Source organism: Jaculus jaculus, chromosome Y (assembly GCF_020740685.1).
Source record: "Jaculus jaculus isolate mJacJac1 chromosome Y, mJacJac1.mat.Y.cur, whole genome shotgun sequence".
In the NCBI taxonomy this organism is placed as follows: Eukaryota; Metazoa; Chordata; class Mammalia; order Rodentia; family Dipodidae; genus Jaculus; species Jaculus jaculus.
This window is the reverse complement of record NC_059126.1, coordinates 8,122,002-8,145,342: the sequence shown is the minus strand read 5'-3', so window position 1 is coordinate 8,145,342 and position 23,341 is coordinate 8,122,002. Positions and strand designations below refer to the sequence as shown.

The following is a 23,341-nucleotide window of genomic DNA, read 5'->3' as shown; positions in this document are numbered from 1 at the left end:
GGCAGCGCCGCCCCAGATCAGTGCGCGGCCGCCAGCCCGCCACGTCGCCGCGAAAGCGACTGCACGGCGCCGGCCGCGACGAGCGGCCTCTCCTGAGTAGCCGTATGGCCTCGCCAGACTCCCGGCCGAAGAAGCCGAGCGGTCGGCGGGCCGTTCCCCTTGGCCGTTCGCGCCCGAGACGCCGGAGCGGCCGCCGTCGCCCGCCCCGGCCGCCCCCCGCAGCCTCGCCGGACGGGTCGCCCCGGAGGCCGTGATCCCCGCTCAGAGGTGTCGGGCTTGGCCCCAGCCTCCGTCTTCGGCGCAGGATGGCGAGCAGCGGCGGCTCCAGGGCCGAGATGGTCGTGGGAGTGAAGTACAAACTGGTGCGGAAGATCGGGTCCGGCTCCTTCGGGGACATTTACCTGGCGATCAACGTCACCAACGGTGAGGAAGTGGCCGTGAAGCTCGAGGCTCAGAAGGCCAGGCACCCCCAGTTGCTGTACGAGAGCAAACTGTAAGATTCTTCAAGGTGGGGTCGGCATTCCCCACATACGCTGGTATGGACAGGAAAAGGACTGTAATGTGCTAGTCATGGATCTTCTGGGACCCAGTCTCCAAGACCTCTTCAATTTCTGTTCAAGAAGATTCACCATGAAGACTGTACTTATGTTAGCTGACCAGATGATCAGTAGAATTGAGTATGTGCATACAAAGAATTTTATACACAGAGACATTAAGCCACATAACTTCCTAATGGGTATTGGGCGACACTGTAATAAGTTATTCCTTATCGACTTTGGTTTGGCCAAAAAGTACAGAGACAACAGGACAAGGCAACACATCCCATACAGAGAAGGTAAAAATCTCACTGGCCCTGCCCGATATGCTAAGCATCGATGCTCATTTTGGTGTTGAGCACAGCCCCCGAGATGACATGGAATCATTAGGATATATTTTGATGTATTTTATTAGAACCAGTCTGCCATGGCAAGGGCTAAAGGCTGCAACAAAGAAGCAGAAATATGAAAAGATTAGTGAAAAGAAGATGTCCACTCCTGTTGAAGTTTTATGTAAGGGGTTTCCTGCAGAATTTGCTATGTACTTAAACTATTGCCATGGGCTGCGCTTTGAAGAAGCCCGGGATTACATGTATCTGAGGCAGCTATTCCGCATCCTTTTCCCGACCCTGAACCACCAGTATGACTACACTTTTGATTGGACAATGTTGAAGCAGAAAGCCGACAGCAGGCAGCCTCTTCCAGTGGATAGGGTCAGCAGGACCAAACCCTCACAGGCAAGGAAGCTGACAGAACCAAGAGTAACCTGAAAGGTTTCTAAGCATGAATTGAGGAACGGAAGAAGCAGAACAGATGGTTGCAGTAGCATTTATTTCTCCCCAAATCTAGACATTTTAGTTCATACGTACACTAGCCATTGGTTGTGGACAACCATTTATTTGGTGTAAAGAACTTAATTTCAGTATAAACTGGCTCTGGGCAGCATTGGTGATGCTGTATCCTGAGTTGTTGCTTCTGTAATTGTGAATATTAACTGAGATTGTGAAACATGGTTTTCTATTGCATTTTTTCAAGTGGAAAAGTTACCTAAATGATTGACGCTCAGATTGTTGGGGAAATTGTGCATATGCAATTTTTGTTAACTATTTTATTTGAACTATACTACTTTGAGATCTCATTTCAGGGAATGGCATGAACAGTCTTCAGCCACAGTTGTGGTGGTTGTAAATGCTTACAATTGTGTCTTCTTAGGGTTGGTCCATCCCTGGAGTTTACAAGTTGTTCACTTAAAACATTCTTTAACTGGTGTCTTCTTGTTGCACGCTAGCTGATGTGGTACCAACCAAAGCTTCCAGTATTATAGCATGTGAAAGACTGCCTGCTTACCTGTGCTAGAAATAACAGCATCTAAAGTGAACACTTAAGAAAAACATAGTGACTACTAGATTATTCTTAGGACTCTAACTGTATAATGTTCTTGATATTTAAAGTAAAGCATATTTGTCACAAATGTAGTTAACATCTTACAACTGAACATGTATGTATGTTGCCTTGATAAATGTAATCACTGTAAACATCTATATGATCTAGGTTTTTGATTTATTTTTAAATGAGAGCTTTTTGTTTACTAGTTCATTAAAAACTCAAAACTTTCTGTAAGGAAATGAGATTTTTTTTTTAAGATAAACAACAAAATGCCTTGCTTACTCACTATGAAATAAAGATTATGCAGTTTTTGGATAGATTACTTCAAAAAAAAAAAAAAGAAAAAACATTGGGTTTTTAAGACATGGATGGTGGGAAACAAAATATGAAACTTTTACAAAGAGGTAAAAAGGAGATAAAATTGTATCCCTAATTGAGAATGTTTTATATGGCTGATTCCCTCGTTATTCTCTATAATAATAATAACTGTAATTCAAACACCACTGTCATAAAGTTCTAGACACTCACAATTATGTATGGTAACAAGTTCTGATCTAGGTAGAACAGTTTTCTTATGGATAGTGTGTGTGTTTATAATTACAGAACATTCTGTTGCATACATTTTCCACAATTTTTTATTAGTTTGCCTTTCAGTGTTCCTTACAATATTGTTGGTGCCAGACAGCAATTTTAACATTGACAGGGCTATTATTTATGGATTCTGGTGACTTAGTTTAAAACAGCATATTCATCTCGCATTCACCAAGTGTGGCCGATTATATAGCATTAATATTCCATAAGCATTGTTTGATGTTTAAATAACTAACCTGCACTTATCTTATTTTGGTATGTTTTAAGCTTAGGGGAGGAGTTTAGTTTTCAATGTATTTATTGAAACAAAAACTTCAAAGGATGGCTGAATATATGCATCTGTAGAAAATTCTAAAAGTCTAGAGTGATAGGTTTAGAAATTATTAGCAGATGGATAAATGTATATTATGCAGAAAGAGCTTCATCAGTGTTAGGAATAAAATTCAGAGAGAGGATTGGAGTCCTCAGGTGTAACTAGGGAGGCAAGGATGTGGAGGACGTAAGGGGTAGGCTGAACATGAAGAGTAATTAATGATAGAGAGTAGCTACAGAGATCAGTCAAAGTTTTCAGAGTAGGAGCTATATTTGTGGATAAGGAGATGTGTAGAAAAGAAATTGAGAAATAAATTTAGGATAATAGCCAGGTCTGGTGGCACACACCTTTAATCCCAGCTCTTGGGAGGCAGAGGTAGGGGGCTGGCTGTCAGTCCAAGACCAGTTGGAGACAAAAGAGAAGTAAATTTCAGGTCAGTGTAGGCTAGAATGAGACCCTACCTCAAAACAAAGAGAAAGAAAGAGAGAGAGAGAGAAAGAAAGAAAGAAAAAGAGAAAGGAAGGAAGGAAAGAAGGAAAAGTTAGGTCTACACTAGGCAAACAGCAGTTGAGGCTCAAGTATTGGCAAAGGACAGTATGCAATGCAGACAAGACAGGATAAATCCTTGTTCAAAACTTGTCCTACAATGAACAGTCAGGTCCACCACCTTCCTGGACCTTGCCAATGGAGTGGAAGTAAGCCTCCCCTTGAAGTACAGGTTCCCTCTTGCCCTTCCCCCAACTCGATACTTTGCTACAAGTGTGCTCCTTTCCATACCAGGCAATTCCACTTCCTCTCCAGGTGTGGTGACAATACTACCTTCTCTAGGAAACCTTGACATGATAAAAACACCAGACTGGGGAAGCACTCAAAAGCTGTATTTGAAGTCAGAACTGCATTTTTTTTTTCTGTGTGAAGTTAATGGACCATAATTTCTGTCTTCACCTGGAAGGAGGACGTATCTAATTATAATGCCACTTGTAGTCTTGGCATTCTAAGTGTGTGGATACAGACCCACTATAAACAAAGTCTGGAGTGAAATGCATTCAAGTGGTTCTCAACCCTACTATATGGTTCATGTTATCTTACTGTTTTTCTTTCCTGGTCTCTCCATTATAACTCCATCTTTCTTTCCCTCTGTCCCCCCTCCCCCCCCCCTCTCTCTCTCTCTCTTTCTGTCTCTCTCTGTAATCTGCTTTTTTCGTGGAATTTCTATGTGTCTTTTGTTTCCAATAGCTAGTATTTGTGTTGGTATCATTAAACTCTATGTTATTCCCTCATTCTTCCCTTACATTTACCACTTAATAAAAAAGTGTCAAATTGCTAATGTTTTAAAACTATTTAATGAAATGAACAAGCTGAAATTTTATTATAGGAATGAGAAGCTCATCAACAGCAAAAATTGTTACAAAACACTGATGAAATTTTTTTAGGGTTAAAAGTAAAGATTTATCCATGAAACATTTATGGATCTTTGTTTGCCAGGCAAACTTATTAAGGTGGCATAATCCTCCACTGCCTGTCCAGGATCATTAAATGTATCACCAAAGACTATTTTAGCTCTTTCCACGAAGATTTTAATCTATCCCCACTATAAATGTTAGTAAGGATTTCACTCTAGAGTGAATTGCTGTTCTCTGAAATCAAAAAGTTGTTCCTGCCATGAGGAAACTATGGTGACTTGAAAAGCTAATGGATGCTTTGCAGTTCCTTCCATACTGAATATATAAATAGATATCTTTTGGGAGATAACTGTAGCTATTTGCTGAGTCTGGTGTTTACACTTGTACTTCTCTCCTTGGCTTCATCTTAGTGTCCATCCACTGTTTGTGTCAGCCGGACATCCATGTGGAATCCCAAAAACTCCATGGTCCTTGTGAAGGACATATGTGTGTTGTGAAGAGATAGGCAGAGTGTAATAGTAAAATAAAATACACTCACCAGAGAGGACAATGGCCACAGACCATCTACCTGATCTCCATTTAGACAGAGGTCATACTGTTTATAAATTTTGGAAACCACAAGCAGCTTTTCCACAGAGATGTTGTCTTTCCAGATGATTGACAGGCCTTTCTGGTTGTCTCTGACAGGTGTAAGTAGTGTGCCTGCCTTTCTTTCTTTCTTTCTTTCTTTCTTTCTTTCTTTCTTTCTTTCTTTCTTTCTTTCTTTCTTTCTTTCTTTCTTTTATCAGAATGCATCCTGATAACAAGGAAAGAGGTTTAGAGACTTATTCATTATGGTCTTCCAAGCAAGTTAAGATTTTATATTTTACAGGACCAAAGATATGACTCAGGTCCCATTCTCCCAACGAGAAATTAAAGTCCATCTAGGTGAGTCCTTGGTTTTACAGGCCTTCGACCATGAAGGAGGAGTCCAGCCCCAAGTCTCCCAAGCTTGCTCACATCTAACAGGTAGGACAAGCCCCTGACATTTTGTCGGATCCTGGTTTGCTCCATGTCAGGACTCTTCTCATGTAGTACAGTTGAGATACTACCTCTGAAGGACTCACAGACATGTTGCATGATTAAGTCAGCTAGAAAAACTGACTAGAGGTTATTCTAATACCTACCAAATTTAAGCTTTAATTTCTGTTCACATAAGCAGAATTTAATCAATGGATCTAAGAGATTCTTGAAAATAAATGCTTTTTGTTTACAGAGAAAGTACCCAAGGTCATTCTGTTGCACTGTAAGCAATTACAGATTCTGATTTAATTTAATTGTATGATGTGATGTCTGTGTTATCCAATTTGCCTGAAACTCTTGGACTCAAGTGATGGTGCTGCCTCAGTCTTCTCTGTAGCTGGAAAAACAGGCAGTGCACCACTGCACAGGGCTTTGTCAGACTGTTCTCCTTGCTACGATTGGTAATTCATTGATTATTCTCTTTCCTAAAACTTTATTATAGATGTTACTTTATTATAGATGTTACTTTATTATAGATGTTACTTTATTATAGATGTTAATTTATAGCTTTAAGTGCCTATATTAAGAAATTAGAAAGGTCACAAGTAAATGACCTAATGCTTCACCTTAAAGCCTTGGACAAAAAAGAACAAGGAAAACCAAAAATCAGCAGACAGGAAGAAATAATGAAATAGAACCTAAAAAATCAATCCAAAGTATCAATGAAACAAAGAGTTGGTTCTTTTAAAGGATAAACAAGATTGATAAACCCTTAGCAAATCTGACCAACAGAAAGAAAGAAGAAACACAAATTAATAAAATAAGAGATGAAAAAGATAACATCACAACAGATGCCAGAGAAATTCAAAAAATCATAGTGACATACCATAAAAACATATAGAAAGATAATGTCTACACGGAAGCAGCCTGATTAGCTCTCTACTGCTAAGTAAAGTTCAGTCTAGACTGAAACAAAGTACCTCACGTATGTTCCCTTTGCATGGCATAGAGCTTGGTTGTGTTATAAGAGGTCACTTTGAAATTCATTTTTCCTCTAGCTTTTTTTTTTAATCTTAGTTTTTATTGACACGTAACATGTAAATGGGATATAGTGTTGTATATATGTTCTGACTTATTTCACTTAACAGAATGTCCACCGGTGACATTCATGTTGTCACAAATAATAAATAATAGAATTCCATCCTTTGTGAAGTATATATGTATATATGTTTATATGTATGTATGTATGTATATACATACACACACACATATGTATATTTCACCATCACAAAGAATGGAATGATTGACATACAGAATGGTAAAAATTTAAATAAGAGTGAAAGTTATAAGAAGTAAACATTAGTGGAACTATAAATGACAAATATATAAAACATCCACTAAACAAAACAAAACAAAAAAACCCTACCTTCTTAAACACCAATATAATTTTTTTGGTTTTGTTTTTATGTATTTTTATTTATTTGACAGCAAAAGACAGAGAAAGAGGATGATAGAGAGAGTGAAAGAGAGAATGGGCACACCAGGGTGTCCAGCCATTGCCAATGAACTCCAGACGTATGTGCCTCCTTGTGCATCTGGCTTACATGGGTCCTGTGGAAAGGAGCCTCCATTGAGGTACGTTCGGCTTCTCAGGGAAGCACATGACCACTAAGCAATCTCTCCAGCCTGGCAAGTATAGTTTTTAAAAAGCAAGAAATGCCAAATAAAGACAATAAATAAATAAACACACTACATACAATAATTTTTCTTTAGTAGGTGAATTAAACCCACTCACATTTGTTGAAATGATTAATTCCTTTGATTTTAACCCTTTTCTTTTGTATGTAGTGTTTATTTTGTTATTTTCTTTATTTGGTGTTTTTTGAATTATCCTTTTTTTTTTTTTTTTACTTTCTTGGAAGTGTCACTCCTCTATAGCACCCTTGATATGCTGTTCTAGAGAAACATGATGCTAACTCATGTGATCATTTCTTTAGATAAGGGTGTTGGAAGGACCTGCAAATCCTGAGGACTTTTCTATATCTTCTAAGATATGGATCACAGTTAATCTCTCCAATTTAATAGACATGGCATTCAATAAGGATAAATGACTTTTTTCTTATAATTAGAAGGATTTCTTACATTATAGTTTTAAATTATTTTTATAATATTTATGATTTTGTGATGGCTTTTCTTTGTCTACAGATCACATTACTTTTTCTGCTGACCCTTTGTACTATTTTTCTTATTTTCAATTTCTTTGCTGCTTCTCCAACCTCAATACCTATGATCAGATTTGTATTAAACTCTGTTCTCTCTTGATCCCTTCAAGATATATCTTAAGTTTGTTTTTGGAGCGAGTCATAGTTTATTATTTTTTTCTCATTTCCTTTATGTCTTTCTCATTTTTAGCATGTATATGTGTAGGATGCTCATGTGTGTTTGTGTGTGGGTACATGTACATATATATGATTTCATTTGGAGGCCAGAGGTTGGGTGTGTTTTACACTCAATTTCTACATTATCTTTTTTTTCTTTTTCTTTTTTTTTTATTGTTAATTAGTTTTGTACTGAGTGAATACAGTCAATTTTGTACCATTATTACGCTCACCCATGACCTACCTCTTCTCCTTGGCCCCTCCTTGTTGAGGTATATGGGTCGTGCATTGTGGAGTTAGCCCACAGTTATGGGTAGGATAAATGTCTCTGCATATCATGACCCAACATGTGGCTCTCACATTCATTCCACCCACTCTTTTGCACAATTTCCTTGAACCATGTTGGGTTCATATTTGGTCTGCGTCAGTAATAAAGTGTTGGGGGCCTCTCAGTCTCTGGATCACTGATTTGGTAGGAGTTGATTTTTCTCTGTGTTGATATCCCTCAACCTTGTGCTGGCACCCAGATCACCAAGACAATGGTACCCTTGCTTGTTTCGCCAATTGTTCTTAGTTTCAGCCAGGGCCCTTTTAAAGTATGTTGTGGTGTCTCTCTCATAAGGCCTACATCTACCTGAAAAAGAGAAGCAGATTCCCCACCAGAGAGTAAGTTAGCACCAGACAAATGAGACAACCCTTACTTTTTTATAGAGAATTTAATAGGTGTAGGCCCTCTTGTAGCCCACAATTGGTGGTAGCTTGATAATTGAGAGAAGGCTTATGTTTGGATATAGTTCTGACTTGTTTCCTAGCTCCAGTTATGGGTCCCGTACCACTGTTGGGATCTGTTAGCTGAACAAGAGCACTTGGTATCCCACCATGGCTGTGTGCCACTATTGCAGTAGTGTGAGCATCACGGCAGGTTGTTTGCTGCTAAGTAGGTTAGACCATGAGTTTCTTGGACAGATATTGTTCATTTTCCCCCAGTCACCCATGTAGCACATTCTGGCAGTAAGCACTCTGATGACTGACTCTCTTCCAGCTTCCAGCCATGCCATTCCATTTTACATGTCAACCACACAAGGTGTTTTCAGCAGTAGGGTCTTACCACTAATCTTTAGTGAGTCATCAAATACTCTGACGGAAATCTGTCTTTCTTTTAGGAAACCTTTTAGGTCTCTCTGATCTAAAGATGATTGTGGATGATAGCCACATGCTGGTACTGGGAGTTACAAGTCAGAGCCCACTAAGAAAAGGAAGAAATAGATAATACACATAAAAGAGTTAGAAAGAACAGAGAGTGAGACAGAGGGAGATAAAAAGAGAGAACCTGTAGAAGATTAAGGTCAGTCTTCATCATACCCTCTCCAGTGTCTTGTGACTCAGGTGTTCTCTCTAAGGGCCTGGTGAAGGTTCAGCCATTTGGTCTGCCTTTTAGGATATAGAATTTTATGGTACCATTGCCATGGGGTCTAGATTTGCATTTCCCACCCCTTCCCTTTCCCTCCCTTCCCTCCCCACTCATCCTATAGACTTGTCAACGAGATGCTTTCTGGGTATGTAAGGCATCTTGGGTAGATTCAGGTTAGGTGCTGTATATGAGTGAGTCTGTGTGGCGATATTTTTTCTGTGATTGGGTAAGTTCACTGAGAATGATCTGTTCCTGGTCCAACAATTTTTAATCAAATTTCATTGTTTCATTTTTTCTTACTGCTGTATAGAATTCCATTGTGAAATACGTCAGGGATATTTTCATTTTTCTGAATCCAACAGAGTGTCTCACCATTTTAAAAGTAATCTAAATCTGCTTCAAAACTAGACAAAGAATTTTGAAAGAATTCAGGTACTTTGTGAATATGTCACTTGTGATGTGTCATGTTGGATGGGACTCCACTTGGAAAGGAACAGCTTTCTTCTTTGTCTTATATTGCCAAGACAGTAAAGAGGTAAGAAGGCCACCCCAAAGTGCAAGCAAGGAATTTTATTGAGGCTATGGGGGAGATCCTGTTTTTTCTCCATTGCCCCTAAATCCTCACCTGAGGATGTGAATGGGTGCCTCTGGTCTTACCTCTTTCTTTCTTAGAAAAGAGAGGAGTGTAAAGGGATTGTTGCCATTCTCAGACAACCTTATCTCCTTCTTGGAAACTTGGTGTCTAGGCTGAACTGCTCAGAAAAGTCTCTTAAAAGACCCCAGACATCAAAATAAAAGAGAGACCAATTGCAAGGGGAGGAGATATGATGGAGACTGAATGGCTGAAGGGAAAAGCTGGAGAGGGAAGAGAATTATCATGGTTTATCATTTATAATTATGGAAGTTATAATCCTCCCAGGCCTTAATTTTACTCAGGAGAAATGAAAACATAATCATAATCATTTATGTCCTGAGCTCCTTGGGACCCTGCCACACATAAGAACTTGGATGAATCTCAGAAGTTTAATCTTGGGCCAAAGCAAACATACACAAAGAAAGACAGTAACATTCCCTGATACCTTTTCAGAAACAGGCAAAAAAAAAAAAAAAAAAAAAAAAAAGGTAATGGGCCACCATGTTGGGGGAGGAGTGAGAGGAGGAGGAAGAAGAGGGCTTCTGGGGTGTGAACAGTGTCCCATTTTTTTCGGTCTGAGTGTTGGTATACAATGTATTCACTTGCTGACAGTTGTGTGGAGTCTATACATAGGATGTGGGAAATTCCCAGCAGGTTAATTACATTTCAGCAAAAATGTTCATGAGAGAATGGGAGATTAGAAAGCAAAGAAAACCAACCTTAAACAGCCCTTTCAGATTTTGCACACATGTTGACTAATGATACCATAGCAGCTGAAAGGAAGCTAGGTGGAATCAAAGGATTTATGTTTTATATTTTTTCAGTTTTCTTTAATTACTTATTTGATAGAGAAAGAGGGAGAAAGAGTGAAAGAATGTGTGTGCCAAGGCCTCCAGGCATTGCAAATGAACTAAATGTGTGGCCCCTTTCGCATGTGGCTAACATGTGTCCTGGGGAATTGAACCTTGGCAAAGTCCTTGATTACTAAGCCATACCCCAAGCCCCAAGGAATTTTTTGTTTGCTTCTATTTTTCAAATTTAAGTGGGAGAGTGCAAGCATGTATATTTATTTATTATTTTTAAATGGCACACTTAAGGCATGTCAGTAGGTATAGTGCTATGGAATTGATCCTATATAAAGAAGTACCCAGTGCTCAAGAATTGGAAAAGGGGAATTTGCTGGAGGAATGTACTTATAGTAGTTCATCAAGAGTGCTTTTGTGTCACATGTTCAGGTGAAATCTATTGCCCATAAGATCCATCCAAGCACCATCTTGCTAGTAACAGGAAGATCTTACCCAGCAGTAACACTCAAGAGCAGGGTCCATTGTAATTTTAGACTCAATGGAGCTGAAGTGAATGTTTAGTGAATGCTAAATCCAGAAGTTCTTCCACATTAGTGCTACCAGATGACTTCTTTATTGCCTTAGAGGAGAAAATGGGGGCAGTATTTAATAACTTGCTGCAAAGTGCTTCTAAAAAATTCTGAATTTCCCTAGTTCGAAAAATAAAAAGCACCATAATTCTAGTAACATATATACATACACAAAGACACACATATACCTTACATGTAAATTAAACATGAGTGTAAGACCTTCTTGTTGCTGGGATAAAACATCTGACCTAAAGCAGCTGATGAGAGGAAAGTCTTAATTTTGGCTTTCAGTCTCTAGAGAATGTTGATGATGACAGGGGTCAGCATGGCATGGGCAGAGTCCGGACATCACCTCTGCAACAGAAGTAGAAAACAGCAGCAGAAACATGAGCAGAACTCTGGCAAGGGGGAGCAGGCTGTAACACCCATAAACCAACTCCTAACAACATATATCCTCCAGCAAGGATTCACTTGCTGGAGTACCATCCTGTCCCACCCCACCCCCCATCTCCTCTCCCTCCACATTGCCCTGCCCATCTCCCTCCCTCCCTCTTCCTTTATCCCCCTTCTCCCTTCCTCCCTCCCCCCTCTCTCATTTCCATTTTCCTAAAAAAGAAAAAAAAAAAAAAACATAAAATTTTCTTTTTAAAATTGCCACGAGCTGGGAAACAAAGATTTTAGAATGCATGTTATTCGAGTTAGCATATATAAATTTGGCACATATATTTCATTAGACAATCATACAACCATTTGCCTAATGAAAAGTTTGTTTGCCAATTTTCTTTTCGTTTCCCATTTTCCAATGAAGTCTTTTGGAGTAGCATGATTCAGAGCAGTACCAAGACTGTTTTCTATAATGTGTAATGCCATGAGGTGTGAAAAGGACATGTCTGGGCATGTCTCCAGGAATTGACTCAGACCCTAGGCAGCTATCATTTCTTTCCACATGTCAGGGTCACTGTTGATTAACAGCCACATTTTCCCAGAAGTCTTGCCTGCCTCTCCGGGAAACTGAAAGTTAGACCTAGTTATGGTGTGACTTACTGAAGCCTGTCATGACCTCAGTTTGGTTCCTTCCTTGCACCTTGAATAAGGCCCCATCTGGAATCACTGAGCTGCATCTAAAGGTTTGTATTGGTACCTTAGAATCAGTAAGTGTACTGTGGCTAAGTGATACTTAATAGATTTGATCAAGGCATTAATAATGCAGGACACAGGGTTGAGGGTTGAACAATAAGAGGATAAGGCAGCCTGCCAGGGAGGAAATTAGGGTTGTTAACCAAGGGGACCAATTGAACAAAGATTCATAGCAGTTTTGACTTTGCTGTCTTAATTTGCCCCTCTCTTCTGGCCTCTTGAGGACCATGGCCAGGCTGTTTCTGATAAAGGCTGAGTTGTGGACATAAAAACAGCATTGTTCTCCTATGGCCTGGCAAAGCCCTTCTTGCAGTAGGAAGATTGGCCGTAATCCCCTTCTGTTTAGCAGTACTACCTCTGCTACTGAGCCTAGTACCCCTATAGGTGATGGACTGACTTCTCTAATTGAGTGAGATATGAGTCTCTAAGATTACTTAGAGCCTTATAAGTCTGATATGCCCTAATTAAGGCCATTGTATCAGTGCCAATTCCTGCACTTGTCCAGCTCCAGCCAACACTGTGACAAGGATTTCTTTGGCCCCAAAATCTCATTTTTCTCTGTGGTGATCTGGGACCGACCCATGTAGGAGCTGAAGGGAAGGTAATAAACCTGAGGGAAAACTGTTACTAGAACCCACATGCTGGAACTTTGAATTAACAGTAGGTGAATGCAAGGGGCTAAACCAGTGGTGCATGCAAACTAGATTCCATAGGGGGAACAAGGTAGGATGTACCAGCATTTGAGGTGAAGCATGGTATCAGAGATGGTTAAGGTGAGAGAAGCCATCTAATTTCCCCCCTATTGCTATCACACAGAGTCCTTTTCCAGTTACAGCTTGAAGGGTAAGAACTGGGACCTTCTCCAAGAGCATCTTGGTGGTCTTCTGAAGGAGTTGGTAGATTTCCAGTGGTAGCCCAGCAAGTATATTATGGGGTTCTGCGGTCTAAGCAGACCAGCAGTCTTCTCTGGTAAAGTTAGTGGTAGAGTTGACGAAATTAAAGGTGCAACTGAGTAATCCTCCCCCCAAATGGACAAAACAGGGACCCTGTGGAAGGTGGGCATGATTATCCAGGGGTGGCTAGGCCTGTGGGGGCGGTGGTGCCTGACACTAAGACTGGTGCCACAGGTTTTGAAGGCTTTACAATGGAGCTGCTAACCCTGTGGCTTTGGGGGGATGCCCTGCCAGGATAGCCTGTTTCTGGATCTGAAAGAGGAGCCACTATCATATCCAGATGCATGTAACTGTTTATGGAAGAAATGTGTTCATTGTAGTTCAAAATATTATTCCTGGGGCTACAGAGTCGGCTCAGTGGTTGAAAGCACTTGATTATAAAGCCTCATAGCCTGGGCTTATGTACAGCCAGAAAAGCAAAGTGGTGCATGCATTCGGTGTTCATTTTTGGTTGGTGGATGCCCTGGTGCACACATTCTCTGTCTCCCTCCCTTTCTCTCTCATGTAAGTATGTAAGTGAATAACTAAATAATAAAAACAAACTAATGTTCTATATACTCAACCCAATTTGACTTATAATAAATAAAAAAATAAAAATGATAAAAATAAAAGAAAAAGAAATGTGCAAGCGGTTAGGAAATTTTTATAGGCACGTGAAACTTTTTGTCATATGATAAAGACAGAACAACTTATTGATCTTTGTCTTGAATAATATTATCCTTTGCATTGGTACATATTCACGTTCACATTGACCAACATGCTAGTTATCAATATGTCCTGTTCACCTATAGCACAAGAGGTGCTCAAGGGATATGCATGTGACAAGTCTCACTGGTAAAGATAAATGATGAAACAACATTTTGACTAGTTCTTGGCTAGATAGGTCAAAGTAAATTATGTCTTCACTTGTCATATGTTATTTAAATTCAACTTATTTTTCAAATTTTCATCATGGAAATATAATGTAGTTTAAACAGCAAAGTAAATTCTGACAAGAAAATTCCTTGTAAAAATTACTATACCATGGGCTGGAGAGATGGCGTAGCAGTTAAGCACTTGCCTGTGAAGCCTAAGGACCTCAGTTCAAGGCTCAATTCCCCAGGACCCCAGGATGCACAAGGGGAGCACACATCTGGAGTTTGTTTACAGTGGCTGGAAGCCCTGGCACACCCATTCTCTCTCTTACTCTCTATCTGCCTTTTTCTCTCTCTGTCACTCTCAAATAAATAAGTAAAAGTCTTAAAAAAATTATTGTACCATGTGTTGCAGTGAGGTTCACATTGCTGGTAGAAATTACCAAACCAAGAGCAGCTTGTGGGAAATAAAAGTGGTTTATTTCAACTTACAGGCTCAAGGGGGAAGCTCTATACTGGCATGGCAAAAGATGGCATGAGCAGAGGGCAAATATCACCCCCTGGCCAACTTAATGTGGGCAGTAGCAACAGGAAAGTGTGCCACAAACTGGTTGGAGAAACTGGCTATAACACCGATAAGTCTGCCCCCAACAAGACACTGCCTCTCGGAGGCTTTAATTTCCAATTACCATCAGCTAGAAATCTACCATCCAGAACATCTGTTTCTCGGGGACACCTGACTCAAGCAACCACATTCTCCCCTGTTCCCATAAACTGATATCCATACTTGATGTAAAATATAATCCATTCAATCCAACTATACATGTCCCCATGGTCCCTTAGTTTTTTATCAATTCCAATGATGGTCATACATCCCCTAATCCAAGAACTTCTAACTGAACCATAATTCCAAAAGGTAACCTCAAAAACCACATAATGGCTCAAAGTAAACATTCACACTGTAGAAATTGGTAGTGGGCATATCATGGAAATATTCAACCAATATAAGATTTAAAACAACCAGGGGAAACATCAAACTCTGTAGCTCAAGTCCAACAACCCTAGCCAGTGACAGATCTCCAACCCTGATAATTCCAACCAGCATCAAGTCTCTGGCATTCTATTTCCAACCCTCCAGCTGGGCTACTCACAGTCTGGAAAACGTCACTAGGGCTCGCAACATTCCTTAGCAGCTATCTCATGGTCTGAGCATCTCCAGTGGTTCTCCACAGCAAACCAAGGTTCATCCTCATGGCGCCATCAGGACTCCATGCAGGTATCCAGCAAACCTGCCTCACACTGCCCATTGACATTTCTAAAACACATGACCATGATGGAAATTCAATGACTTTCTCTTTCATGCCTTTCTCATATTCCACAATACCAGGTAGGGTCCCAATTTTCACTCCGGGGGGAGGGGGACAGACTGGTGAACAGGACACTCCTGGAGCACTGAGGCCCCTTCCAAATGAGTGTACATTCTTCCTGTTCTCCCAGTGCAGGTCAGCTGGCCCAATGCCAAAGGTTGCAATCTCACAAACAATTTGCAGGTATTCAAACAGGAGCAGTTTAGGCCCAAAGATTTCATTTTATCTATGCCATATCCCTCTGCTCTCACCAGTTCATTTTTACACAAAGCAATGCTGCCCAACTTCTCAGGACACAGGCATAATAGCAAGCTTCTCACACATGCTGTCAGCCCAGTCAAAAAAAAGCTATTTCTCACCCTCATAAGCCAACTTCACAGACCATAGTTTTTACTGCTTTCAGGTCTTTCAACTCTGATCAGAGTAGTCCAACAAGGTGTGTTTGCAGCACTACAAGGTTTAGGCCAAGGTTTCAAGGTTCAGGCCCTTCCACATTACCTTTTGAAAATCAGCTCCAAGAGGACAATGGCACACAATCAGGGGTCTAACAGCAATCCCAACCCATGGTACCACTTTACTATTCCCGTATGTTCTGCATTGCTGGTAGAAATCATCCAGCCAAGAGGAGCTTGTGGGAAAAGGATTTATTTTGGCTTACAGGCTCAAGGGGAAGCTCTAGGATTCCAGGGTAAATGATGGTATGAGCCGAGGGTGGGCATCACCCCCTGAATGACGTAGATAGGCAACAGCAAGAGGAGAGTGTGCCACACACTGGCAAGGGGAAACTGGCTATAATATCCATAAGCCCACAGACAATAATACACTGCCTCCAGGGGGCATTAATTTCCAATTGCCCTCAGCTGGGAAACCTAGCATCCAGAACTCCGAAGTTTATGGGGGACACTTGTATCAAACCACCTCACCAAGACTGTCTCCATGCCAGTCACTAGCAAGTTTCACAGGACTCAGAATATGTTTGTACCTGGGTCAGATTCATAGCAAAGCTACCAAGCAAAATCAGTAAGAGACAAGGCCCACAGAACCACATCTGAAAAACCTAGGATGAAACTTCTGAATCTCACTCTAAGTAGAGTCCCAGAGGAGTTACCTAACGCCTTCAGAAATGAGTGGTGACAACAGTTGTGACAAACATCACTGAAGTTTCATCTTCCTCAGGAGCTCATTGGATACTTAGCACCCAAGGGTGTTATGAATTGATGAACACATAAAGGCTGCCTAACTCCTACCAAAATGTCAGCCTCCTAGAAGGGAAATAGGTGTTTGATATAAACCATCATATTTGTATAGTATAGGTTGAAGGGAAATAGTCTTGTTGTTTTGGGAAGGTTTTATCTCAGGGTAGGAGATTGTTTACCATTAATGTACCAGACAGGAGCCAGAAGACAACCTTTCAATCAGGCTCTGCAAGGGACATTAATCTCAAGCCTGACACAGCCACCCCAAAGAATTATTTCTTTTTTATTGTTACTTTTATTTAAGTCAATTTGTTTTCAACAGGTACTTACCTTATGCACATTTTCTGGAATATGAAGGGGATGTTTTTAAAAAGAAATAGAGTTTCCATGTCCTAAACATATTGATCCACATATCCAGGTATCACTAAAATATGTGACAGGGAGGGCAGTTTAGTTTTCCACTGGATTCTGTCATTTCTTGGATACCCTAGTGTACTCTGCAATGGGAATTAGCATGCTAATGTATTTACCTACTTGAATTACCATGCTAATGTATTTGCCTACTTGCTGCGGAATTTCATCAAGGTAACTAAAGGACACCTGCCCCTTTCTCCCCCAACCCCGGGGTGTCAGCTGCTGTGCCTGCATGTCTTGATACTGCTCAGGGGGTCTGTGGGATCCTGGAATCACAGACTGTGGTGAACGGGACACTCCTTGAGCACTGAGGCCCCTTAAAAATGAGTCTACATTCTTCCTGTTGTCCCATTGCAGGTCATGCCTATATCCAGCATATATGTACATGTACTCACAGACACACACACACACACACACACACACACACACACACACACACACACACATTTATTGTCCAGTGTGTAGGAGGAAGGATTCTCAGGCAATGCTGGTAGGAGAATGAATTTTTACAATGTCTTGGAAGTACTGTGTATCATTAATTTCTGTATTGAGCTGATCACACACCTACTCAGTGACTCAGCAGTTCCACTTCCCGCTACATGCTGAGCAGAATGGGCATCATCATGAGACCTGCACGAGGACGTTCATAGCAGCTTTGTTCACAATAGTCAGAACTGAAAACAGCCAAAAGAGTTCATCACTAGAGGAACGGATAATTTTTATGTCTATGCATATAGGTTCTGCTAAGTAATAGCTATAAAAATATACCTCAGGCTACATTTGGATAATTGTCAGTGTTCTGTTAAAGAAGTCATAAATGCAAGGATATGTACAATGTCATTCTACTCACATACAGTTCAAAGGTAGGCAGAGTAACGCAGAGGGTAATTACACATGGAAAAGGAAAAGGGGCTAATAATTAGGGAGTTAATGAAAGCATCTGCCAGATGGATGACAATGTTGTATTTACTGATTTGGTCTGGTTTGAATGTATAATGTAAAACTCAGATCTAGTCCATCTGCCATTGTCCTTTTGCTTATATGGCAGAGAATATTTTCTGCTTCACTAGGAAAAAAAAATGGCAGGTACTTACTTGGTCATTATTGTTTATATAACTCTGATAATATTCTTTAAAAGCATATTGCAGGGAACTGAATTGGCTTCTTGCTAGATCAATTATGAAAATAAAGAAGATTACCCTCAGTGAGCAAAAGAATTCCATGATCATCTAAGAATAAAAGTTTTTGAATTCTTATTCTTAATGTCCTCCTACTTCAGGCTAAGATTTCATACCAAATGATGCATTTCATCCATTATAAACAGAGATTTGTTTAAAAAAAATGTTTATTTAAGAGAAAAAGGAAGATACAGAGAAAGAGGTGAAAGAGAAGAGAGGCAGACAGACTCAGGGAATGGCGTACCAGGGCCTCCAGCTGCTAAATAAAAACTCCAGACTCATGTGCAACATTTGAGCATCTGTTTTTAAGTGGATACTGGGGAATCAAATCAAGATCTTTGGGTTTTGCAAGTGAGTACCATCTCTAGCTACAGAAAGAGCTTTTGACATTAGGACACCTTTTGGGCTGCTGCCCATCCTTTAGAGTATCTCTCAACCCTTGAGCTTTACTGAGATGATGCGGTTTAACCTAAAATTGTGCTATATGCAGGAAATATGCAGAGAATTTCTGTGTGAATAAGTATTGTTTAGATGAACTAGGTATATAATATACAGTTCTCCACATGTGGACATAATGTTTTATTGTATGCAGTGCCAGAAAAGTAATGAACAGTGCTCATTTCATTCTGGTGGAAGATGTAATTCTGGTAAACAGAAGAGAGAAAATGCCTAGAAAGGAGCCATCAAAAAAGTTACAAGGGCTGGAGAGATGGCTTAGCAGTTAAGCACTTCCCTGTGAAAACTAAGGATCCCGGTTCAAGTTTCGATTCCTCAGGACCCACATTAGCCAGATGCCCTAGTGGGCGCATGCATCTGGAAAAGTTACAACATCACACCATCTTCCAAAAGTGCTTATTCTGATATCTTTTTCCAAATTCTTCAACAAATGAAGTTAACATTCAGCATATTTTACAGGAAAGTACATAAGAAAGAGTTGTCAAACATATTCTTACAGAAGTTGACTTTGAATGCATGTCATGTTTTTGCAGTGAACCTATCTAGTAGAAGTGCTTGTGCTTTTTGAAATATGATGGGGACCCTGAGAGTTGATCTCATTGCACTTACACTCAGTAGTGTGCCTGTGATCTGCTCTGATAGTGATGGCATTCCTATATTTGGTTTCCATTTGACTGGTAGCTAAAGTTTTACAAAATAAATATTTTCATAATTTTAGGTTTTTTCACTCCACTCAGCTTTTCAAACTCAAGGTTCAACCATAACTGTAATTAAATGCAGACTAAATCTTGACTGAAATAAGCATGGAAATGTGTTGATGCTATTCGGAAGCCCAGAGAGCATCCTTCTGTTTGCAGTAATGCACATGACAATAATGCAAGATAGTGACAAAAGCTGCCAATGAATTACATTGTATGTCATAATTACCAAGGTTACTGGTTCAGTTTCTCCAGCTTCCTTAGGAAGGGGGATTTCTAAGCATTGATGGTACTCAGCAGCATTGGTCAACTCTACCCACTTGGAGCCAACTCATTTGTGATGAAGAAATCTGTCTCTGTCTCAGCACATTGCCACACGTCTCAGGAAGAGGGTGAAAATTCGCTTCATGAAAAGCAATTATAAACTAAGCCTTTTCATTTCTTAAAAAGTGTTTTAGAGCTGGAGAGATATCTTAGTGGTTATGCACTTGCCTGTGAGGCCCAAGGACCACAGTTCAAGGCTTACTTCCCCAGGACTCACATAAGCCAGATGTACAACGGGGCACACATGTCTGGAATTCCTTTGCAGTGCCTCTTCTCTCCCTGTCTTTTACTCTGAAATAAATGAAAATAAACAAAAGTGGTTATTATTTATCTATTTGAGAGAAAGGGGGAAAGAGCTAATGAGAGAGACATAGAGAGAATGGATGGGCATGCCAGGGTCTCTACCCACTGCAAACCAAGTCCAGACACATGTGAATCTGGCTTATGTGGGTTCTTGGGAATCACATCTGGGTCTTAGATTACACAGGTAACACCTTAAACACTAAGCTGTCACTCTGTCACTTTTCTTTCACTTGCCATGCTCAGAGTTTGAAAATGAATGTGTCTAAAAATTTAAGTTGATTCTTGTGAATCTCATGTTGTAGACACAGAGAAATTAATTTTCTTTCATCTTAATTCACACTTGTGATCACTTCTGTTCAAACAATTGCAGTGACATTTACTGTTTGTTCAAACTAAAAGCAACATGTCAGTATTACAGTAAACAACACTGTTGCCACCCTTAGAGTCTCACCTGCTTTTCCTCACCTCTGTAGCAATGGAAACCTGGTTACTGTTCAAGAGCAGAATGTTCAGAGCAGCTGCAACTCACAACCCAGTGCAAGGTCTGGGCATGACGTCACATTTATTTTGTATTGGAGAACAAATAACTGTCTCACATTCTTTTAGATACATTCTGTCCTTGATGTGTTGGAAAGGCAGTAAAGATGTGAAATTTAGGCTTATTAAAATCCATACATGCACAATCATCCTCTGTATAATCAGGAATTAGTGCATAACCACGGCAGATACCCAAGTATGCTCATGCTCATATGTCTTATTTAAAAATACAATGTGCTTGCATATAAACCACATATGCCCCTGGACAGCACCCCTAAGTTTCTTGGCATAGGTGGAACATGCTTGGTCTGAAAATCTGAAGTGCTCTGAAAGTTCTTGGATTCTGACATTGTGTTTCAAATAGAAAATTTTGCTGCAAACAAATATTCTTTTTAATATGAACAGAGTCACTTTCAGGCTATGTGTATAAATTGTTTATGAAACATAAATATCATGGTGAAGAGCAGGGATGTGATCCAGTGGCAGAGGGGTTGCATAGCATGGCCAAATCCCTGGGTTTGAATCATCTCTGCTGTGTGTTGCTTAGAATGGATTTCCTGTTTAGATTTTGGCCTAATTGCAAAGGTGTATTATTATGTATAGGGAAATAATTCAAAATTGAAGAAGTCTGAAATTGAAAGTACTTCAGGTCTAAAGCATTTTGATAAGGGATGCTCAACCTGGACAAGTAATGCACTGTAACTAGTTGTTATCTGGTATTAAGAAATGGTAATGGGGGCTGGAGAGATGGTTTAGCGGCTAAAAGCTTGCCTGTGAAGCCTAAGGACCCCGGTTCGAGGCTCAGTTCCCCAGGTCCCACGTTAGCCAGATGCACAAGGGGGTGCACGCATCTGGAGTTCGTTTGCAGAGGCTGGAAGCCCTGGCGCGCCCATTCTCTCTCTCTCCCTCTATCTGTCCTTCTCTCTGTGTCTGTCACTCTCAAATAAATAAATAAAAATTAAAAAAAAAAAAAGAAATGGTAATGGTCTGAGGAAATAGCTCAATGGCTGAAGGTGTTTGTATGCAAAGCTAAGTGGCCAGAGTTTGTTTCTCCAGTATCCATGTGAGACAGATGCACGAAGTGGGGCATGTGTCTGGAGTGAGTGGCAGGAGGCTCTGGTATGCCTATATTCTCTATTTCTTTTTGCTTATAAATAAATAAGTATTTAAAAAATAGTAATGGATGAAAGACAGTAACTCTTCAGTACAGGTGCAATTTTACCTTTTTTGTGTGGCATTTTCAGCCCGTAGTTGGTTGAGTTCATGGGGTAGGCCTGTACTTCCAAAAGCAATTTTATCTGCAACTTTCCTTCCCTCAAAACAGCAGAGATCCACAAGAATTTGCACTGGCTGACAACTGAAATCAGCCCCCAAGGCAGAACACTTGTATAGTTGCTCAGGAACCAGGTTTTCTGGGGGACAGAATGATAGTCATACCTCATCTAGAGTGCTTTTGAGTCACATGTTCAGGTAAAATCTGTTGTCACACAAGACCCAACTATGCACCATCTGCTAGTAACAGGAAGATCTCACCCAGTAGTAACACTGAAGAGAAGGGTCCATTGTAATTTCAGAGTAAATTGAAGAGAATGTTTAGTGAATGTTAAATCCAGGAGTTCTTCCTCATTAGTGCTACCAAATAACTTCTTTGTTGCCTTAGAGGAGAAAATGGGGGCAGTACTTAATAACTTGCTGGACAAAACAAAGTGCTTCTAAAAATTCTGAATATCCCTAGTTCCAAAAAAAAGCACCATGCCTTTAGTAACATATATATACACAGAGAAACACATATACTTTTATGTGTGTGTGTGTGTGTGTGTGTGTTTGTGTGTGTGTGTGTGTGTGTGTGTGTGCATTTACATGTAAATGAAACATGACTGTAAGACCTTCTTGTTGCTGGGATATAGCATCTGACTCAAAGCAGCTGATGAGAGGAAAGTCTTCATTTTAGCTTTCAGTCTCTAGAGGAAGTTGATGATGACAGGGGTCAGCATGGCATGGGCAGAGTCCGGACATCACCTCTGCCACAGCAGTAGAAAACAGCAGCAGAAACAGGAGCAGAGCTCTGGCAAGGGGGAGCAGGCTCTGATTGTCAGCATTGCTCCTGGTGATAAGAGTGACATAAATAACAGCTCAATGAGATGTAAGAGTGATTTTCTTTAAGCACTCTAGCACCTGCTGTTATGAATTAAGGGTTTAGAAGGCCACACTTTGCAAATGGATGCCCTATGCCACTGTGACTGCAGAAATGAAACAGAGTGGTTAAAGAATATTGCTGATGATGTCACATGCTAAAGCTGTCATAATGAAATGATTTGAGACAAGGTGTTACTAGGGCACACCCTGAGTGGTAGGATCAAAGAAGCTTTTCATTTTCAGTTTAGGTTGTCCATTTGTAATTTCCCAGTGAATATGTACCGCATTTTTTAAAAACTGGACTGACAACATATAGATAAGTTTTGCTAACACATGAAGTCTGCTAATTGTGGTGCTCATAGGTTAAAGCTACAGATGTACTAAAAGACAATTTGCAAAGCAGAGTATCTTAGGATCGTTAACTTTGACTATCAGTGTCATGTATTATACCAGCAGCAAGATAATTTAGCTCAGTAAATAATTGAGATTTGCTGACTGCAAGCTGTTCACTTAATTCGAGTTACTGGGTAGTGTATTTTAGCAGTTGTTTATTCTGTGTAATTACCAATATTAAGCATGTGGTGGCACTCAGTTTTTACAAGAAGGAAAGAAGACTTTGGAAATCAGTGCATCGTACCATGGCCCAAGATTCTGTGTAGACTCCTGCTCAGGACCATGGACTCCTGAAGCTTATTCTTAGTGGATCACCTTCCATCTCCTGTGAAACTTCTCAATTCTCAGTATCATTCTTCTGCCCTG

General features: G+C 40.2%; 1 pseudogene; it reads left to right on the top strand.

The window, feature by feature from the left end:
* Positions 1–305: 305 nt before the first annotated feature.
* On the top strand, positions 306–1,317 carry LOC123457074 (annotated as a pseudogene).
* The last annotated feature ends 22,024 nt before the right edge of the window (positions 1,318–23,341 follow it).